The sequence below is a fragment of the Pseudophryne corroboree genome, chromosome 2 (assembly GCF_028390025.1).
Source record: "Pseudophryne corroboree isolate aPseCor3 chromosome 2, aPseCor3.hap2, whole genome shotgun sequence".
In the NCBI taxonomy this organism is placed as follows: domain Eukaryota; kingdom Metazoa; phylum Chordata; class Amphibia; order Anura; family Myobatrachidae; genus Pseudophryne; species Pseudophryne corroboree.
In genome coordinates this window covers 443,313,678-443,333,673 of record NC_086445.1, presented here as the reverse complement: position 1 = coordinate 443,333,673, position 19,996 = coordinate 443,313,678, and positions in this window count along the sequence as shown.

Below are 19,996 nucleotides of genomic sequence, written 5' to 3'. Positions count from 1 at the left end.
ATACAATATAACATTACTAGAATTGTATAACTAAAATGTGCATTTTAAGACAGGTAATCTCACTTTACCTGAAACACCACTTTTGTCAGAAATCTATATAAAGAAATCATCGTAACCTGCCAGTACGTCAGCATATTACCTGGTTTCATAAGTGACATATAATACATCTCAATTAACCTACATCACCTATTGTGCCGACTATCCCATAAAATTTAAAAGTGATAGTTTAAAAACCACATTACTTCAATAACCTCTTTGTGTGCTCCTTAAATACATATACTAAAGTATCTTGTTGTAATAAATGAATGATTAGAACTTTACAATCAGGTATACTCATCACTGATAAAGCAATGTCACATTAATTATAGCTCCTAGTTAACACTATATTGTGTAATCATATACACCACAATATAGCCACCTCGTACCAGGGCCGGGACATACATTAAAGCAAACAGAATTTCCATTTATCCCAGGTTGATGCTGGTTTTATATAAAATTACTCATACCCAAAGACTCATTTAGCCCTTTAGGGCTCAAAGTATCCAATAACAGAATCCACCGGGTTTCTAACTGTAATAGGCGCGTTGCTCTATTGCCCCCCCCCCCCCCCTAATAGAATAGGGTGCCTGGTCTATAATCCAGTATCTAAGTGTAGCAAGGCTATGTTTGGCTACAGCAAAGTGCATTGCTACCAGTTGTTCACTCGTGCATGCAATTAGTGCTGCCCTTATGGCTGACCTATGTTGGGTCATTCTCACCTTAAAACTACACTCAGTTTTACCTACGTAGTTTTGCCCACAAGGGCAGGTCAGTAAATATACTATAAACTTTGAATTGCAGGTCACAGCTACCCTGATGTCAATTCTTTTTCCTGTATAGGGGTGTTTAAAAGAATCCCCTGGGATTAGGAAATTACAAGTGGTGCAACCGCACCTATAGCATCCTTTCCTCTGCCTCAGAAAATGTGTAGTCTCTGCACTTTTCTTGGATACGTCAGGTTTAACAACTAGACTCTTGATGTTATTACTCCGTGTATAACTGCGCATCAGTCTGGTGTTCTTAAACATCCATAAATCGGGATCAGACTGAATGATGGGCCAGAGTTCTTTCGCTTTCTTGCTAGTATGCCCACTAGCTGTGTTATATCAATTAACCCGGGGGAATATATTCCCACTAGTTGTTTTCTCTTTGATGGCCAACAATTGTTGTCTGGTTTTACCTAACGCTTTGTGGCGTGCTTGCTGTAACAGCTCATTCGGGTACCCCCTGTCCCTGAACTTCTGGGTCATTACATCCAACTGTTGGTCCCGGACCTTAGGATCACTATTAATTCTGCAAACCCTGAGCATTTGGGAGAACGGTAAACCGCAAATCATTGCTCTGGGGTGACAGCTGTCATATTTTAAAATAGTGTTGCGGTTCGTACTTTTAGTGTACAGGGAAGTACTAATCTTACCCTCATTGATAGCTATCTGTACATCTAAAAAGTTCACCTGATGTTCATCTAGGGTCAAAGTTAATTTAATGGGACTGGAAGAAGCATTGTGTGCATCTATGATGTCTATCAGTCCTTGTTTAGGTCCTGACCAGAAGAGTAACAGGTCATCTATGTACCTCGTATATAAAACAAGACATTGTGAGATTGCTTGCTGTGTCAAAAATAGATTACCCTCAGTTTCCCACATGAATGAATTAGCGAATGACGGGGCCACACAGGACGCCATCGCACACACCGTAAGTTGTAAATAAAATGTATTATCATACAGGAAATAATTGTGGGTCAAGGTAAATCTAAGTAAAGCCAGAAAAAATTATATGTCTGGTCCCTGGTATAGTGGATTATTTACAATGAGCTGTTTTACTGCTTGTACACCCCTATCATGGGGTATACAGGTGTACAAGCTCGTCACATCTATCGTTGCCAACACTGTGTGGGCCGGTATCTCTCCCAGTTGGTCTAATTTTCTCAATAAGGCTGAGGTATCCTTGACATGCGTCTGGGTAGCCTGGATACACGGCTGCAGGAATGAATCTAAGTATATAGAAATCGGTTCACACATTGACCCCCTGGCAGAAATTATGGTTCTGCCAGGGAGATTGTGTGCATCTTTGTGAATTTTTGGGATTACATAAAAAAAGGAAACTATGGGATGTGGTCGTAACAGAGCTTGATGCACTGTCTTTGAAATATCCCCTCTTTCAGAGCTTTAGATAACAGGATATCAAGTTCTATTTGATATTTAGAGGTTGGGTCACTTGATAGAACAGAATAAGTGGCAGTGTTATTCAAGAGTCTCGAACATTCTGCTTTGTATTTGTCCACATCCATTACCACTATTGCTCCACCTTTATCCGCTCCACGTATCACAATGTAATCTCTCTCTCTGAGTTCCCTCAGTGCCTGATGTTCGGCTTTGGATAAATTGGAGTGGACTTTGTTGTTAACGGTCCCTAATGAAGATTCCAACATCCGGTGAAATGTCCTGATTGATGGATTGGTTGAAATAGGGTCAAAGTGTGATTTAGGTTTTATTCTACCCAGTGTTCCCTGTATAACCGGATCCATCTGTGTTGTAGGAGGTTTGGGATGTTTTCCCAAAAATTCTTTCAATTTAAAATTTCGTTGCAATGGTAGTTGTCTATTTTCCACTGTATTCTGTCCGGGGTGTGCGTAGGTATGTATGAAAGTCCCTTAATACACTGATACTGTCTGCGGACAACGAGTAGGAAGATAGATTAAAAATCAGTTGGGAGTTCCTCTCTGCGGTTTCCTGCCTGTTGTGGCTTCTCTCCCTCCGCCGCGTCTGCCTGCCCCGCCTCGTGGGCTTGGTTTTCTGCCACTGATACCAGCCCGGGTGCGTAGGCCTAAAGGGCCCTCCTGAAGCTTTTCCACCCGGACTGTAGTCTGTGGCTCATCATTATCGCTGGCAGACGTGCTTGAGAAGCGGACTGTACGTCTCCTTCTGGCTGATCCCCTAGGTCCCTGTTGCTGTTGCAGGGATTTCGCCCCCAGCCAGGTGTAGACTCTATGCTCTAAGTAATCCTGCTGTACTCGGGCTAGCTTTTGTTTCTTATATTTGATTAAATCTTTCTGGTATTGATCCAACTGTACAGAGAGTTTTTCCATCCATTTAGTAGTAGTATCTGCCTCTAAACTAGGGATATGTTGGGATTCGAACTTCTCAATACTCTCCTTGGTAATGCTCAATTCCCTCTTGGACTCCTCTATGACGAGGAGGATTAAGTCCATAGAGCATTTATTGAGTATTGAGATCCAACGTTTACAGAATAAGATGTTGTATCTCCCAATAGTGGGCATATTGTGGATGCAAAACCCACGTGGGATCTGTTTTGCCCGGTAATAGTCAGACAGGGTTTTCCCGTGAAGCAGGAAATCAATCTCCCTCTTTTTCATTTTGAATAAATCCCTGTATAGGTCCTCATTAGGAGTGACATCCTCAGTGTTGAAGGCAGATTCAGTGTATAATATATTTTCAGCTTCCACGTCTGAGAAGCTGAGCATCTCAAAATCATCACACTGCATAAAGTGCGTGGCCATATCCTCGGCTATAATGATGAGCCACAGACTACATCCGGGGTGGAAAAGCATCAGGAGGGCCCTTTAGGCCTACGCACCCGGGCTGGTATCAGTGGCAGAAAACCAAGCCACAAGGCGGGGCGGGCAGACGCGGCGGAGGGAGAGGAGCCACAACTGTCATGAAACCGCAGATAGGAACTCCCAACTGATTTTTTATCTATCTTCCCACTCGTTGTCCGCAGACAGTATCAGTGTGTTAAGGGACTTTCATACATACCTGCGCACACCCCGGACAGAATACAGTGGAAAATAGACAACTACCATTTGCAACGAAATTTGAAATTAAAAGAATTTTTGGGAAAACATCCCAAACCTCCTACAACACAGATGGATATGGTTATACAGGGAACACTGGGTAGAATAAAACCTAAATCACACTTTGACCCTATTTCAACCAATCCATCAATCAGGACATTTCACCGGATGTTGGAATCTTAATTAGGGACCGTTGACAACAAAGTCCACTCCAATTTATCCAAAGCCGAACATCAGGCACTGAGGGAACTCAGAGAGAGAGATGACATTGTGATACGTGGAGCGGATAAAAGTGGAGCAATAGTGGTAATGGATGTGGACAAATACAAAGCAGAATGTTCGAGACTCTTGAATGACACTGCCACTTATTCTGTTCTATCAAGTGACCCAACCTCTAAATATCAAAAAGAACTTGATATCCTGTTATCTGAAGCTATGAAAGAGGGGATCATTTCAAAGACAGTGCATCAAGCTCTGTTACGACCACATCCCATAGTTTCCTTTTTTTATGTAATCCCAAAAATTCACAAAGATGCACACAATCCTCCTGGCATTTCTGCCAGGGGGTCATTGTGTACTTAGATTCATTCCTGCAGCCGTGTATCCAGGCTACCCAGACGCATCTCAAGGATACCTCAGCCTTATTGAGAAAATTAGACCAACTGGGAGAGATACCGGCCCACACAGTGTTGGCAACGATAGATGTGACGAGCTTGTACACCTGTATACCCCATGATTGGGGTGTACAAGCGGTAAAACAGCTCATTGTAAATAATCCACTATACCAGGGACCAGAAATAGAATTTCTTTTACGTCCTAGATGATGCTGGGGACTCCATAAGGACCATGGGGATAGACAGGCTCCGCAGGAGACATGGGCACTTTAAGAAAGACTTTAGGATTTGGGTGTGCACTGGCTCCTCCCTCTATGCCCCTCCTCCAGACCTCAGTTGATTACGGTGCCCAGAGGAGACTGGGTGCTTTTCAGAGGCTCTCCTGAGTTTCTGACAGAAAGTATTTTGTTAGGTTTTTTATTTTCAGGGAGCCTGCTGGCAACAGACTCCCTGCATCGTGGGACTGAGGGGAAAGAAGCAGACCTACTTCTGTGAGTTGAAAGGCTCTGCTTCTTAGGCTACTGGACACCATTAGCTCCAGAGGGATCGGTACGCAGGTCTCATCCTCGCCGTCCGTCCCGGAGCCGCGCCGCCGTCCTCCTCACAGAACCTGAAGGTAGAAGCCACGTGAGTATGAGAAGTTAGAAGACATCAGAGGCGGCAGAAGACTTCACTGTTCTTCACTGAGGTAACGCACAGCACTGCAGCTGTGCGCCATTGCTCCCATTCACCTCACATACTGTGTCACTGTAAGGGTGCAGGGCGCAGGGGGTGGGTGGGGGGCGCCCTGGGCAGCAAATAAACCTCTCCTGGCAAAAGATGGGTATATGCAGCCGGCCACTGTATATACCTACGAGCCCCCGCCAAAGTTTTGTATTTTAGAGCGGGACAGAAGCCCGCCGCCGAGGGGGCAGGGCTTCTCCCTCAGCACTCACCAGCGCCATTTTTTCTCCACAGCACCACTGAGAGGAAGCTCCCCGGACTCTCCCCTGCTTAGATCACGGTGACAAGAGGGTTTTAAAGTAGAGGGGGGGCACATAATTGGCGAATTGAGTATAAAAGCGCTATCTGGGTAAACATAAATATTGTGTTTTTGTCCTGGGTTATTATAGCGCTGGGTGTGTGCTGGCATACTCTCTCTCTGTCTCTCCTAAGGGCCTTGTGGGGGAACTGTCCTCAGATAAGAGGGTTCACTGAGTGTGTGGTGTGTCGGTACGTGTGTGTCGACATGTCTGAGGTAGAAGGCTTTTCGAGGGAGGAGGAGCAGCAAATGAATGTGGTGTCGCCATCGACGGCGCCGACACCTGACTGGATGGATATATGGAATGTTTTAAGTGCCAATGTAAATTTATTGCACAAAAGATTGGATAAAGCTGAAGCTAGGGAACAGTCAGGGAGTCAACCCATGCCTGTACCTATGTCGCAGGGACCTTTGGGGTCCCAAAAGCGCCCACTATCCCAAATAGTTGACACGGATACCGACACGGATTCTGACTCCAGTGTCGAATATGATGATGCAAAATTACAGCCAAAGGTGGCTAAATGTATTCGATATATGATTATTGCAATCAAAGATGTTTTGCATATCACAGAGGAACCCCCTGTCCCTGACACGCGGGTACACATGTATAAGGGAAAGAAAACTGAGATAAATTTCCCCCCCTCACATGAGCTGAACGAGTTATGTGAGAAAGCTTTGGAATCTCCAGACAAGAAACTGCAGATTCCCATAAGGATTCTTATGGCGTATCCTTTCCCGCCAACGGATAGGGTTCGGTGGGAATCATCCCCTAGGGTGGACAACGCTTTGACACGCTTATCCAAAAAGGTAGCGCTGCCTTCCCAAGATACGGTTACCCTCAGGGATCCTGCTGATCGCAAGCAGGAGGTTACCCTGAAGTCCATTTATACACATTCAGGTACCTTACTCAGACCGGCTATTGCGTCGGCATGGGTGTGTAGTGCTGTAGCAGCATGGACAGATACCTTATCAGCGGAAATTGATACCCTGGATAAGGATACCATCCTATTGACCCTAGGACATATAAAAGATGCTGTCTTATATATGAGAGATGCACAAAGAGACATTGGTCTATTGGGTTCGAGAATTAACGCTATGTCGATCTCGGCTAGAAGAGTCCTTTGGACCGACAATGGACAGGTGATGCCGACTCAAAAAGGCATATGGAGGTTTTACCTTACAAGGGTGAGGAATTGTTTGAGGAAGGTCTCTCGGTCCTGGTCTCCACTGCTACGGCAGGCAAATCTAATTTTTTACCTTATATTCCCTCACAACCTAAAAAAGCACCGCATTATCAAATGCAGTCCTTTTGATCAAATAGAAACAAGAAAGGTCGTGGATCGTCCTTTCTTGTATCTTCAACAGGTGGTGGTCAAGGTTCCCCCGCTTCAACAGGGCAGGGGATATTACTCAACCCTGTTTGTGGTCCCGGAACCGGACGGTTCGGTCAGACCCATTTTAAATTTAAAATCCCTGAACCTATACTTGAAAAGGTTCAAATTCAAGATGGAATCGCTCAGGGCGGTCATCGCCAGCCTGGAAGGGGGAGATTTTATGGTATCTCTGGACATAAAGGGTGCATACCTTCATGTTCCCATATATCCACCTCATCAGGCGTACCTGAGATTTGCGGTACAGGATTGTCATTACCAATTTCAGACGTTGCCGCTTGGGGTTTCCACGGCCCCGAGAATTTTCACCGAGGTAATGGCGGAAATGATGGTGCTCCTGCCCAAGCAAGGTGTCACAATTATCCCGTACTTGGACGATCTCCTCATAAAAGCGAGATCAAGAGAACAATTACTGAACAGCGTGTCACCTTCACTGAAGGTGTTACAGCAACACGGCTGGATTCTCAATATCCCGAAGTCGCAGCTGGTTCCTACGACTCGTCTACCCTTCTTGGGCATGATTCTGGATACGGACCAGAAAAGGGTGTATCTGCTGATAGAAAAGGCTCAAGAATTCGTGACTTTGGTCAGGAACCTATTGAAACCAAAATAGGTGTCAGTGCATCACTGCACGCGAGTCCTGGGAAAGATGGTGGCATCTTACGAGGCCATTCCATTTGGCAGGTTCCATGCATGGACCTTCCAATGGGACCTACTGGACAAATGGTCCGGGTCGCATCTACAAATGCATCGGTTGATCACCCTGTCCCCCAGGGCCAGGGTGTCTCTCCTGTGGTGACTGCAGAGTGCTCACCTTCTAGAGGGCCGCAGATTCGGCATTCAGGACTGGGTCCTGGTGACCACGGACGTGAGCCTCCGAGGTTGGGGTGCAGTCACACAAGGAAGGAACTTCCAGGGTCTTTGGTCAAGTCAGGAGACTTGTCTTCACATCAATGTCCTGGAGCTAAGGGCCATATTCAATGCCCTTCGTCAAGCGGAGACTTTGCTTTGCGACTTACCAGTTCTGATCCAGTCAGACAACATCACCGCAGTAGCTCATGTAAACCGCCAGGGCAGCACAAAGTGCAGAGTGGCAATGGCGGAAGCCACAAAGATTCTACGCTGGGCGGAAAACCATGTAAGCGCCCTATCAGCAGTGTTCATTCCGGGAGTGGACAACTGGGAAACAGACTTCCTCAGCAGGCACGACCTGCATCCGGGAGAGTGGGGACTTCATCAGGAAGTCTTCCCACAGATTGCAAGCCAGTGGGGCCTGCCCCAGATAGACATGATGGCGTCCCGCTTCAACAAAAAGCTACAGAGGTATTGCGCCAAATCCAAAAGACCCTCAGGCGGTAGCAGTAGATGCCCTAGTGACAGCGTGGGTGTTCCAGTCGGTCTATGTGTATCCTCCTCTTCCTCTCATACCCAAGGTGTTGAGAATAATAAGAAAAAGAGGAGTGAGAACAATTCTCATTGTTCCAGATTGGCCACGAAGGACCTGGTATCTGGATCTGCTGGAAATGCTCACAGAAGATCCATGGCCTCTTCCTCTAAGGCAGGACCTGTTGCAACAGGGGCCCTGTCTGTTCCAAGACTTACCACGGCTGCGTTTGACGGCATGGCGGTTGAACGCCGGATCCTAGCGGAAAAGGGCATTCCGGATGAGGTCATTCCTACTCTGATAAAGGCTAGGAAGGATGTGGCAGCTAAACATTATCACCGTATATGGCGTAAATATGTTGCTTGGTGTGAGGCCAGGAATGCTCCTACGGAAGAATTCCATCTGGGCCGTTTCCTTCACTTTCTACAAACTGGAGTGAATTTGGGCCTAAAATTAGGCTCCATTAAGGTTCAGATTTTGGCATTATCCATTTTCTTTCAAAAAGAATTGGCTTCACTTCCAGAAATACAAACTTTTGTAAAGGGAGTGCCTCATATTCAGCCTCCTTTTGTACCTCCGGTGGCGCCTTGGGACCTTAACGTGGTTATGAGTTTCCTTAAGTCGCACTGGTTTGAACCACTTCAGACAGTAGAGTTAAAATATCTCACTTGGAAGGTGGTCATGTTGTTGGCCTTAGCTTCGGCTAGGCGAGTGTCAGAATTGGCGGCTTTGTCTCACAAAAGCCCCTATCTAGTTTTCCATATGGATAGGGCGGAATTGCGGACCCGTCCTCAATTCTTGCCTAAGGTGGTGTCATCCTTTCATATGAACCAACCTATTGTGGTGCCGGTGGCTACACGAGACTTGGAGGATTCCGAGTATCTGGATGTAGTCAGGGCTTTGAAAATTTACGTGGCCATGACGGCCAAAGTCAGAAAAACTGAAGCGCTGTTTATCCTGTATGCAGCCAACAAGGTTGGCGCTCCTGCTTCAAAGCAGACTATTGCTCGCTGGATCTGTACCCCGATTCAGTAGGCGCATACGACGACTAGATTGACGTTACCTGAATCAGTCAAGGCCCATTCCACTAGGAAAGTGGGCTCTCCTTGGGCGGCTGCCCAAGGGGTCTCGGCACTACAGCTGTGCCGAGCGGCTACTTGGTCAGGGGCAAACACGTTTGCGAAATTCTACAAATTTGATACCCTGGCTGAGGAGGACCTCCTGTTTGCTCAATCGGTGCTGCAGAGTCATCCGCACTCTCCCGCCCGTTTGGGAGCTTTGGTATAATCCCCATGGTGTTTTTATAAACGCATTCTGCAGACAGTGTCCAGCAGGTCCGTCATTACATAATATATATATACCTGTCCGGCTGCAGTACTAGTGTGATATATATATATATTTTATTTTTATCTCATTATCATCCAGTCTATATTAGCAGCAGACACAGTACGGTAGTCCACGGCTGTAGCTACCTCTGTGTCGGCAGTCGCTGGTCCATCCATAATTGTATACCACCTACCCGTGGTTTTTTTTTCTATCTTCTTGATACTAGTAGCTTACTTTAGGAGTCTGCAGTGCTGACAGACAGTGTCCAGCAGGTCCGTCATTACATAATATATATATATATATATACCTGTCCGGCTGCAGTACTAGTGTGATATATATATATATATTTTATTTTTATCTCATTATCATCCAGTCTATATTAGCAGCAGACACAGTACGGTAGTCCACGGCTGTAGCTACCTCTGTGTCGGCAGTCGCTGGTCCATCCATAATTGTATACCACCTACCCGTGGTTTTTTTTTCTATCTTCTTGATACTAGTAGCTTACTTTAGGAGTCTGCAGTGCTGACAGACAGTGTCCAGCAGGTCCGTTATTACATAATATATATATACCTGTCCGGCTGCAGTACTAGTGTGATATATATATATATATTATTTTTATCTCATTATCATCCAGTCTATATTAGCAGCAGACACAGTACGGTAGTCCACGGCTGTAGCTACCTCTGTGTCGGCAGTCGCTGGTCCATCCATAATTGTATACCACCTACCCGTGTTTTTTTTCTATCTTCTTGATACTGGTAGCTTACTTTAGGAGTCTGCAGTGCTGACAGACAGTGTCCAGCAGGTCCGTCATTACATAATATATATATATACCTATCCGGCTGCAGTACTAGTGTGATATATATATATATATTTTATTTTTATCTCATTATCATCCAGTCTATATTAGCAGCAGACACAGTACGGTAGTCCACGGCTGTAGCTACCTGTCACAACTGAGGGCCTGAGCTGACGGGAGGCAGCCTCAGTTGTAGGGGCTGAGATGTACCGGAACCTGGGAGGTTGTATCAGACCCCTGGACATGTAAGTAACATGAATAATAACTGCCCGAAGGCGTGACCACGACAACTTAGATAAAAGTCAATGATGTTTATTATGACAACTCCGCATCACAGCAGCAATAAAAGAAAACGTAAAAGTCAGCAAAGAATAAATACAGTTCCTGAGTACTACAGCATGGCAGGAGCCACAGGGCACTGGTAGTGTGAGATAGTTCTTATGATCTTCTAGATGGAAAGTCCTTACCAGGCCCGGCTGTAGCAATGGAGATAACCCAGGATTGTACCAGCTGGTGTTCCAGGAAGAGCTGGGTTGCTGAAGGTAAAACAGCTGCTGTGGATACTGGCTGGAACCAGACTGTTGTTAGCACGGAGTGGATACTGGCTGGAACCAGTTAAATAATAAATGAACTTTGGGAGCGATGAAATGTGAACTGAAATGTAGAACTTGAGAGCGGAGAAATAATAATTCCGGTGGAGAGTGGTAAAGTATAGAAAGGACACCGGCCCTTTAAGGGAAGCTGTACTCTGCTGGAAGCTGAGGCTGGAAGCAGGTAGTGTTGTAGCTGGAAACAGATGAATCCACAATGGATTGGAGAGTCAGGCTACACCGCAGGTGGAATGCTGGTGCGGGTCTCTATGGTGGAAGTCTTGAGACAGGAGCTGGAACCTGGAAGACAATCATAGAAGAGAGACAAACAGGAACTAGGTTTGACAACCAAAGCACTGACGTCTTCCTTGCTCAGGTACAGCTTACTTATACCTGCAGCAAGGAAGGGGTTGGCTAGGCAATTATGCAAATCAACAACACAGACAGCAGATTGGTGGAAATGATCAGATGACAGAATCCAAGATGGCTGCGCCCATGCAGACACTTGGAGGGAAGTTTGGTTTGTAATCCATGTGGTCTGGGAAACAGTAATGGCGGCGCCGGCCACCGGAGACAGGAGACGCCAGGCTGATAGATGCACATTTAACCACGCGGGCACAGCGGAGGCCGTGGCTGATGAAAAGACCACTCTGCATGTGGAAACTCAGGAACAGCGGAATCCGGTCCTGGAACGCTGAGCCCGCCTTAGGAGGCATCTGAAGGGTAAGTAATGGCGTCCAGATACCCGGATCGTGACAGCACCCCCCCCTTTAGGAGTGGCCCCAGGACACTTCTTAGGCTTTAAAGGAAACTTTGCGTGGAAATTTCGGACCAAGGCAGGAGCATGGACGTCAGAGGCATTGGTCCAAGAGCGTTCTTCAGGACCATAGCCCTTCCAGTCAATGAGATACTGAAGTTGACCATAACGGTGACGTGAGTCCAGGATCTTGGCCACTTCATACTCAACGCCTCGTTGAGTTTGGACTTTCGGAGTTGGTGGAAGTGAGGAATGAAACCGATTCAAGATTAGCGGTTTCAACAGGGAAACATGGAATGTCCTGGGTATTTTTAAGAAGGGAGGTAACTGGAGTCTGTAAGCAACAGGATTGATGACTTGATCAATTTTAAAAGGACCGATGTAGCGAGGTGCAAACTTCATACTGGGAACTCTTAACCTCAAATTCTTCGTGGATAACCATACCCGATCACCCACCTTGAGAGCAGGAACTGCTCGACGCTTCTTATCCGCAAACTTCTTGTACCTGAACGATGCCTTGAGCAGAGCTGATCGTATGCTCTTCCAGATATTGGCAAACTGATGCAAGGTGATATCCACTGCGGGAACAGAAGTTGCTGGAAGCGGTTGGAACTCAGGGACTTTAGGGTGGAATCCAAAGTTGGTGAAGAATGGTGTTGAGGAAGATGAAGAATGATACTGGTTGTTATGACAGAACTCGGCCCAGGGAAGTAATTGAACCCAGTCATCTTGAGAGGAGGACACATAGATGCGGAGGAAGGCCTCCAAGTCCTGATTCACCCTCTCAGTTTGACCATTGGTCTGAGGATGGTAAGCCGTGGAAAACTTTAACTTGACTTGGAGGACTTGACATAAACTTCGCCAGAATTTGGCTGTGAATTGAACTCCTCGATCTGAGATAATTTCTTCTGGAAGACCGTGGAGTCGGAAGATCTCTTGTATGAATACTTGAGCCAACTTGGAAGCTGACGGAAGACCGGTGAGAGGAATGAAGTGTGCCATCTTGGTGAACCGGTCAACTACCACCCAGATGGTATTGAACTTGTTGCACATGGGCAAATCTGTAATAAAATCCATCGACAAATGGGTCCACGGTCGACGGGGAACAGATAGTGGAACCAGTTGCCCCGCAGGCGACTGACGGGATACTTTATGTTGAGCACACTTTGGGCAAGATGCAATAAACTCCAAAACGTCCTTTTTCAGAGTTGGCCACCAATAGGACCTAGAGATAAACTCCAGGGTTTTTTGGATACCTGTATGTCCGGCAAAACGGGAAGCATGGGCCCAATGCATGAGCTTCTTCCTTAGTGTCGGCTTCACAAAACTTTTCCCTGATGGGGGCGTAGAGTCCATCCCTACCGTGGAGAATGCCAACGGATTTATAATAGGATGCTTGTCTGAAGACTCTGACTCATTTTCTTGCTCCCATGAGCGGGAAAGGGCATCGGCCTTACGATTCTGAGAGCCCGGACAGAACTGGAGTTTAAAGTCGAACCTGGAAAAGAAAAGTGCCCATCTGGCCTGACGAGGGTTGAGACATTGTGCGCCTTTTAGATATAGAAGGTTCTTGTGGTCTGTAAGGATGGTGATTGAATGAGAAGCTCCCTCCAACAGATATCTCCACTCCTCTAGAGCGAGCTTGATGGCTAGCAACTCCTGGTCGCCAATGGCATAGTTGCGCTCCGCTGGGGAGAACTTCCGTGAGAAGAAACTGCAAGGATGTAAATGACCATCTTTAGCCCTCTGAGATAACACCGCTCCTACTCCAACGGAGGAGGCATCCACCTCTAAGATGAAAGGAGAGTCGATGTCAGGCTGTTTCAGGACAGGTGCAGAGATGAACCTCTGTTTTAAAAGATGAAAAGCTTGCATGGCTTCTTCAGACCACTTGGACGGGTTAGCACCCTTCTTGGTGAAAGCAGTAATAGGCGCCACAATGGTGGAAAAGTCTCGTATAAACTTTCGGTAATAATTGGCGAACCCTAAGAACCTCTGGACCCCTTTGAGGGTTAAGGGTACCGGCCAATTCTGGATTGCTTGTAGTTTCTCAGGATCCATCTCTAGTCCGGAACCGGACACAATGTACCCTAGAAACGGAATGGACTTGACTTCAAAGACGCATTTCTCTAATTTGCAGTAGAGATGATTGACACGGAGACGGGACAGAACCTCCTTTACCCAGAAACGATGTTCCTCTAAATCGTTGGCAAAAATGAGGATATCATCTAGATAGACCACGACATGACGGTATAGAATGTCTCTGAAGATCTCATTGACGAAATGCTGGAAGACAGCTGGAGCATTGCTCAATCCGAAGGGCATGACGAGGTACTCATAATGTCCGTCACGGGTGTTAAATGCGGTCTTCCACTCGTCACCCTCACGGATCCGGATGAGATTGTATGCACCTCTCAGGTCCAGCTTTGTAAAGATGGTAGCTCCACTAACTCTGTCAAAGAGCTCAGTAATCAGGGGTAAAGGATAGCGGTTCTTGATGGTAATGTCGTTCAAACCTCTGTAGTCGATGCACGGCCGCAGACCACCATCTTTCTTCTTTACAAAAAAGAAGCCTGCGCCGGCTGGAGAAGAAGAAGGTCGAATGAACCCCTTTGCTAGGTTCTCTTTAATGTATTCCTCCATAGAATGTGTCTCGGGGAGAGACAACGGATAAGTTCGGCCTCGAGGTGGAACCTTCCCTGGAACGAGATCAATCGGGCAGTCCCATTCTCTATGAGGAGGAAGGATATCAGCAGAAGCTTTACTGAACACATCCGTGAAATCTTGATATGGAGGAGGTGGAACATCAGACGACCTGGGGGAGGAAGAACAGACAGGCAACACTTTAAACAAACATGTCTTAGTACAGGAGGAACCCCATGCCAGGATTTGCGTAGTCGTCCAATCAATTGTAGGATTGTGAAGACGGAGCCATGGAAGGCCCAGGACCACAGGATGTGTGGCTCTTGGAATCACTAAAAATGAAATAAGTTCGGAATGAAGAACTCCCACTCTCAGACGAACTGGTAGAGTCCTTAGAGAAATAACTGTATCAAAAATTTTACTGCCATCCACAGCAGTTAAGGAAAAGGACGAAGGAAGTCTCTCGGTGGGTAGGGACCACCGTTTAACATAGGCTTCAGTAATAAAGTTCCCAGCTGCTCCGGAATCCAGGAGGGCAATGACGTTCTGATAACGTTGAGCAACTTGAAGCGAGACTGGGAGGTTACAATCTTGAGGAGATGGAGAGGAGATCATTACTCCTAGCCGGCCCTCTCCTTGGCGAGCTAGGATTTGGAGTTTCCCGGACGTTTGGGACAGGCATTAATGGTGTGAGACGGAGCTGCACAATACAGACAGAGAAACTCGGAGAGACGTCTTCGGCGCTCAGCAGGAGTTAAACGGGAACGGCCAATTTGCATGGGTTCATCTGTAGTTGGTGACAGTTGGCGAGGAGGAGGAGTAGAAGATTTTGGAGCAGATGATCTTCCACGCTCAGTTGCTCTCTCTCTGAAACGTAAGTCAACTTTCGTACAAAGTGAGATTAGCTCATCTAACTTGGAGGGTAAGTCTCTGGTAGCTAACTCATCTTTAATACGCTCGGATAAACCATGCCAGAATGCAGCATACAGGGCCTCGTCGTTCCATGCCAGTTCGGATGCCAGGATCTGGAACTGTATAAGATATTGTCCTACAGTACGTGATTCCTGGCGTAAACGGAGAATCTCAGACGAAGCTGAAGTTACCCGGCCTGGCTCGTCGAAGATGCGCCTGAATGTTGACACAAATGCAGTGTAAGAAGATAGCAGGGTGTCGGACCTCTCCCATAACGGTGATGCCCAATCAAGGGCTGAGCCACTGAGAAGAGAAATAATGTAGGCAATTTTTGTACGGTCACTGGGAAAATTGCCAGGTTGTAGCTCAAACTGAATCTCACACTGGTTGAGAAATCCCCTGCAGAATCTTGGAGATCCGTCAAATTTTGCTGGCGTTGGAAGATGAAGACGTGGAGCAGAAATGGGTAAGGTGGGTGGGGTTATAGCTGGAGTCACTGTGGTTGACGCACCAGACGCGCCTGATCCACGGAGAGTTGTCTGAATCCCATTCAGCCGAGTAGAGAGATCCTGGAGACAGCGGATGATGTGGCCCTGTGCAGCCTCCTGATGTTCTAGTCGGGCTGCCAGTTCTTGCATCGGCCTGGCCGCTTGATCCTGGTCTCCGGCTGGATTCATTAGGTCAGTGCTTACTGTCACAACTGAGGGCCTGAGCTGACGGGAGGCAGCCTCAGTTGTAGGGGCTGAGATGTACCGGAACCTGGGAGGTTGTATCAGACCCCTGGACATGTAAGTAACATGAATAATAACTGCCCGAAGGCGTGACCACGACAACTTAGATAAAAGTCAATGATGTTTATTATGACAACTCCGCATCACAGCAGCAATAAAAGAAAACGTAAAAGTCAGCAAAGAATAAATACAGTTCCTGAGTACTACAGCATGGCAGGAGCCACAGGGCACTGGTAGTGTGAGATAGTTCTTATGATCTTCTAGATGGAAAGTCCTTACCAGGCCCGGCTGTAGCAATGGAGATAACCCAGGATTGTACCAGCTGGTGTTCCAGGAAGAGCTGGGTTGCTGAAGGTAAAACAGCTGCTGTGGATACTGGCTGGAACCAGACTGTTGTTAGCACGGAGTGGATACTGGCTGGAACCAGTTAAATAATAAATGAACTTTGGGAGCGATGAAATGTGAACTGAAATGTAGAACTTGAGAGCGGAGAAATAATAATTCCGGTGGAGAGTGGTAAAGTATAGAAAGGACACCGGCCCTTTAAGGGAAGCTGTACTCTGCTGGAAGCTGAGGCTGGAAGCAGGTAGTGTTGTAGCTGGAAACAGATGAATCCACAATGGATTGGAGAGTCAGGCTACACCGCAGGTGGAATGCTGGTGCGGGTCTCTATGGTGGAAGTCTTGAGACAGGAGCTGGAACCTGGAAGACAATCATAGAAGAGAGACAAACAGGAACTAGGTTTGACAACCAAAGCACTGACGTCTTCCTTGCTCAGGTACAGCTTACTTATACCAGCAGCAAGGAAGGGGTTGGCTAGGCAATTATGCAAATCAACAACACAGACAGCAGATTGGTGGAAATGATCAGATGACAGAATCCAAGATGGCTGCGCCCATGCAGACACTTGGAGGGAAGTTTGGTTTGTAATCCATGTGGTCTGGGAAACAGTAATGGCGGCGCCGGCCACCGGAGACAGGAGACGCCAGGCTGATAGATGCACATTTAACCACGCGGGCACAGCGGAGGCCGTGGCTGATGAAAAGACCACTCTGCATGTGGAAACTCAGGAACAGCGGAATCCGGTCCTGGAACGCTGAGCCCGCCTTAGGAGGCATCTGAAGGGTAAGTAATGGCGTCCAGATACCCGGATCGTGACACTACCTCTGTGTCGGCAGTCGCTGGTCCATCCATAATTGTATACCACCTACCCGTGGTTTTTTTTCTATCTTCTTGATACTAGTAGCTTACTTTAGGAGTCTGCAGTGCTGACAGACAGTGTCCAGCAGGTCCGTCATTACATAATATATATATACCTGTCCGGCTGCAGTACTAGTGTGATATATATATATATATTTTCTTTTTATCTCATTATCATCCAGTCTATATTAGCAGCAGACACAGTACGGTAGTCCACGGCTGTAGCTACCTCTGTGTCGGCAGTCGCTCGTCCATCCATAAGTATACTAGTATCCATCCATCTCCATTGTTTACCTGAGGTGCCTTTTAGTTGTGCCTATTAAAATATGGAGAACAAAAATGTTGAGGTTCCAAAAATAGGGAAAGATCAAGATCGACTTCCACCTCGTGCTGAAGCTGCTGCCACTAGTCATGGCCGAGACGATGAAATGCCAGCAACGTCGTCTGCCAAGGCCGATGCCCAATGTCATAGTACAGAGCATGTAAAATCCAAAACACCAAATATCATTAAAAAAAGGACTCAAAAATCTAAAATAAAATTGTCGGAGGAGAAGCGTAAACTTGCCAATATGCCATTTACCACACGGAGTGGCAAGGAACGGCTGAGGCCCTGGCCTATGTTCATGGCTAGTGGTTCAGCTTCACATGAGGATGGAAGCACTCAGCCTCTCGCTAGAAAAAAGAAAAGACTCAAGCTGGCAAAAGCACAGCAAAGAACTGTGCGTTCTTCGAAATCCCAAATCCACAAGGAGAGTCCAATTGTGTCGGTTGCGATGCCTGACCTTCCCAACACTGGACGTGAAGAGCATGCGCCTTCCACCATTTGCACGCCCCCTGCAAGTGCTGGAAGGAGCACCCGCAGTCCAGTTCCTGATAGTCAGATTGAAGATGTCAGTGTTGAAGTACACCAGGATGAGGAGGATATGGGTGTTGCTGGCGCTGGGGAGGAAATTGACAAGGAGGATTCTGATGGTGAGGTGGTTTGTTTAAGTCAGGCACCCGGGGAGACACCTGTTGTCCGTGGGAGGAATAGGGCCATTGACATGCCTGGTGAAAATACCAAAAAAATCAGCTCTTCGGTGTGGAAGTATTTCAACAGAAATGCGGACAACATTTGTCAAGCCGTGTGTTGCCTTTGTCAAGCTGTAATAAGTAGGGGTAAGGACGTTAACCACCTCGGAACATCCTCCCTTATACGTCACCTGCAGCGCATTCATAATAAGTCAGTGACAAGTTCAAAAACTTTGGGCGACAGCGGAAGCAGTCCACTGACCAGTAAATCCCTTCCTCTTGTAACCAAGCTCACGCAAACCACCCCACCAACTCCCTCAGTGTCAATTTCCTCCTTCCCCAGGAATGCCAATAGTCCTGCAGGCCATGTCACTGGCAATTCTGACGAGTCCTCTCCTGCCTGGGATTCCTCCGATGCATCCTTGCGTGTAACGCCTACTGCTGCTGGCGCTGCTGTTGTTGCTGCTGGGAGTCGATGGTCATCCCAGAGGGGAAGTCGTAAGACCACTTTTACTACTTCCACCAAGCAATTGACTGTCCAACAGTCCTTTGCGAGGAAGATGAAATATCACAGCAGTCATCCTGCTGCAAAGCAGATAACTGAGGCCTTGGCATCCTGGGTGGTGAGAAACGTGGTTCCGGTATCCATCATTACTGCAGAGGCAACTAGAGACTTGTTGGAGGTACTGTGTCCCCGGTACCAAATACCATCTAGGTTCCATTTCTCTAGGCAGGCGATACCGAAAATGTACACAGACCTCAGAAAAAGACTCACCAGTGTCCTAAAAAATGCAGCTGTACCCAATGTCCACTTAACCACGGACATGTGGACAAGTGGAGCAGGGCAGGGTCAGGACTATATGACTGTGACAGCCCACTGGGTAGATGTATGGACTCCCGCCGCAAGAACAGCAGCGGCGGCACCAGTAGCAGCATCTCGCAAACGCCAACTCTTTCCTAGGCAGGCTACGCTTTGTATCACCGGTTTCCAGAATACGCACACAGCTGAAAACCTCTTACGGCAACTGAGGAAGATCATCGCGGAATGGCTTACCCCAATTGGACTCTCCTGTGGATTTGTGGCATCGGACAACGCCAGCAATATTGTGTGTGCATTAAATATGGGCAAATTCCAGCACGTCCCAAGTTTTGCACATACCTTGAATTTGGTGGTGCAGAATTATTTAAAAAACGAGAGGGGCGTGCAAGAGATGCTGTCGGTGGCCAGAAGAATTGCGGGACACTTTCGGCGTACAGGCACCACGTACAGAAGACTGGAGCACCACCAAAAACGCCTGAACCTGCCCTGCCATCATCTGAAGCAAGAAGTGGTAACGAGGTGGAATTCAACCCTATATATGCTTCAGAGGTTGGAGGAGCAGCAAAAGGCCATTCAAGCCTATACAATTGAGCACGATATAGGAGGTGGAATGCACCTGTCTCAAGCGCAGTGGAGAATGATTTCAACGTTGTGCAAGGTTCTGCTGCCCTTTGAACTTGCCACACGTGAAGTCAGTTCAGACACTGCCAGCCTGAGTCAGGTCATTCCCCTCATCAGGCTTTTGCAGAAGAAGCTGGAGACATTGAAGGAGGAGCTAACACAGAGCAATTCCGCTAGGCATGTGGGACTTGTGGATGGAGCCCTTAATTCGCTTAACAAGGATTCACGGGTGGTCAATCTGTTGAAATCAGAGCACTACATTTTGGCCACCGTGCTCGATCCTAGATTTAAAACCTACCTTGGATCTCTCTTTCCGGCAG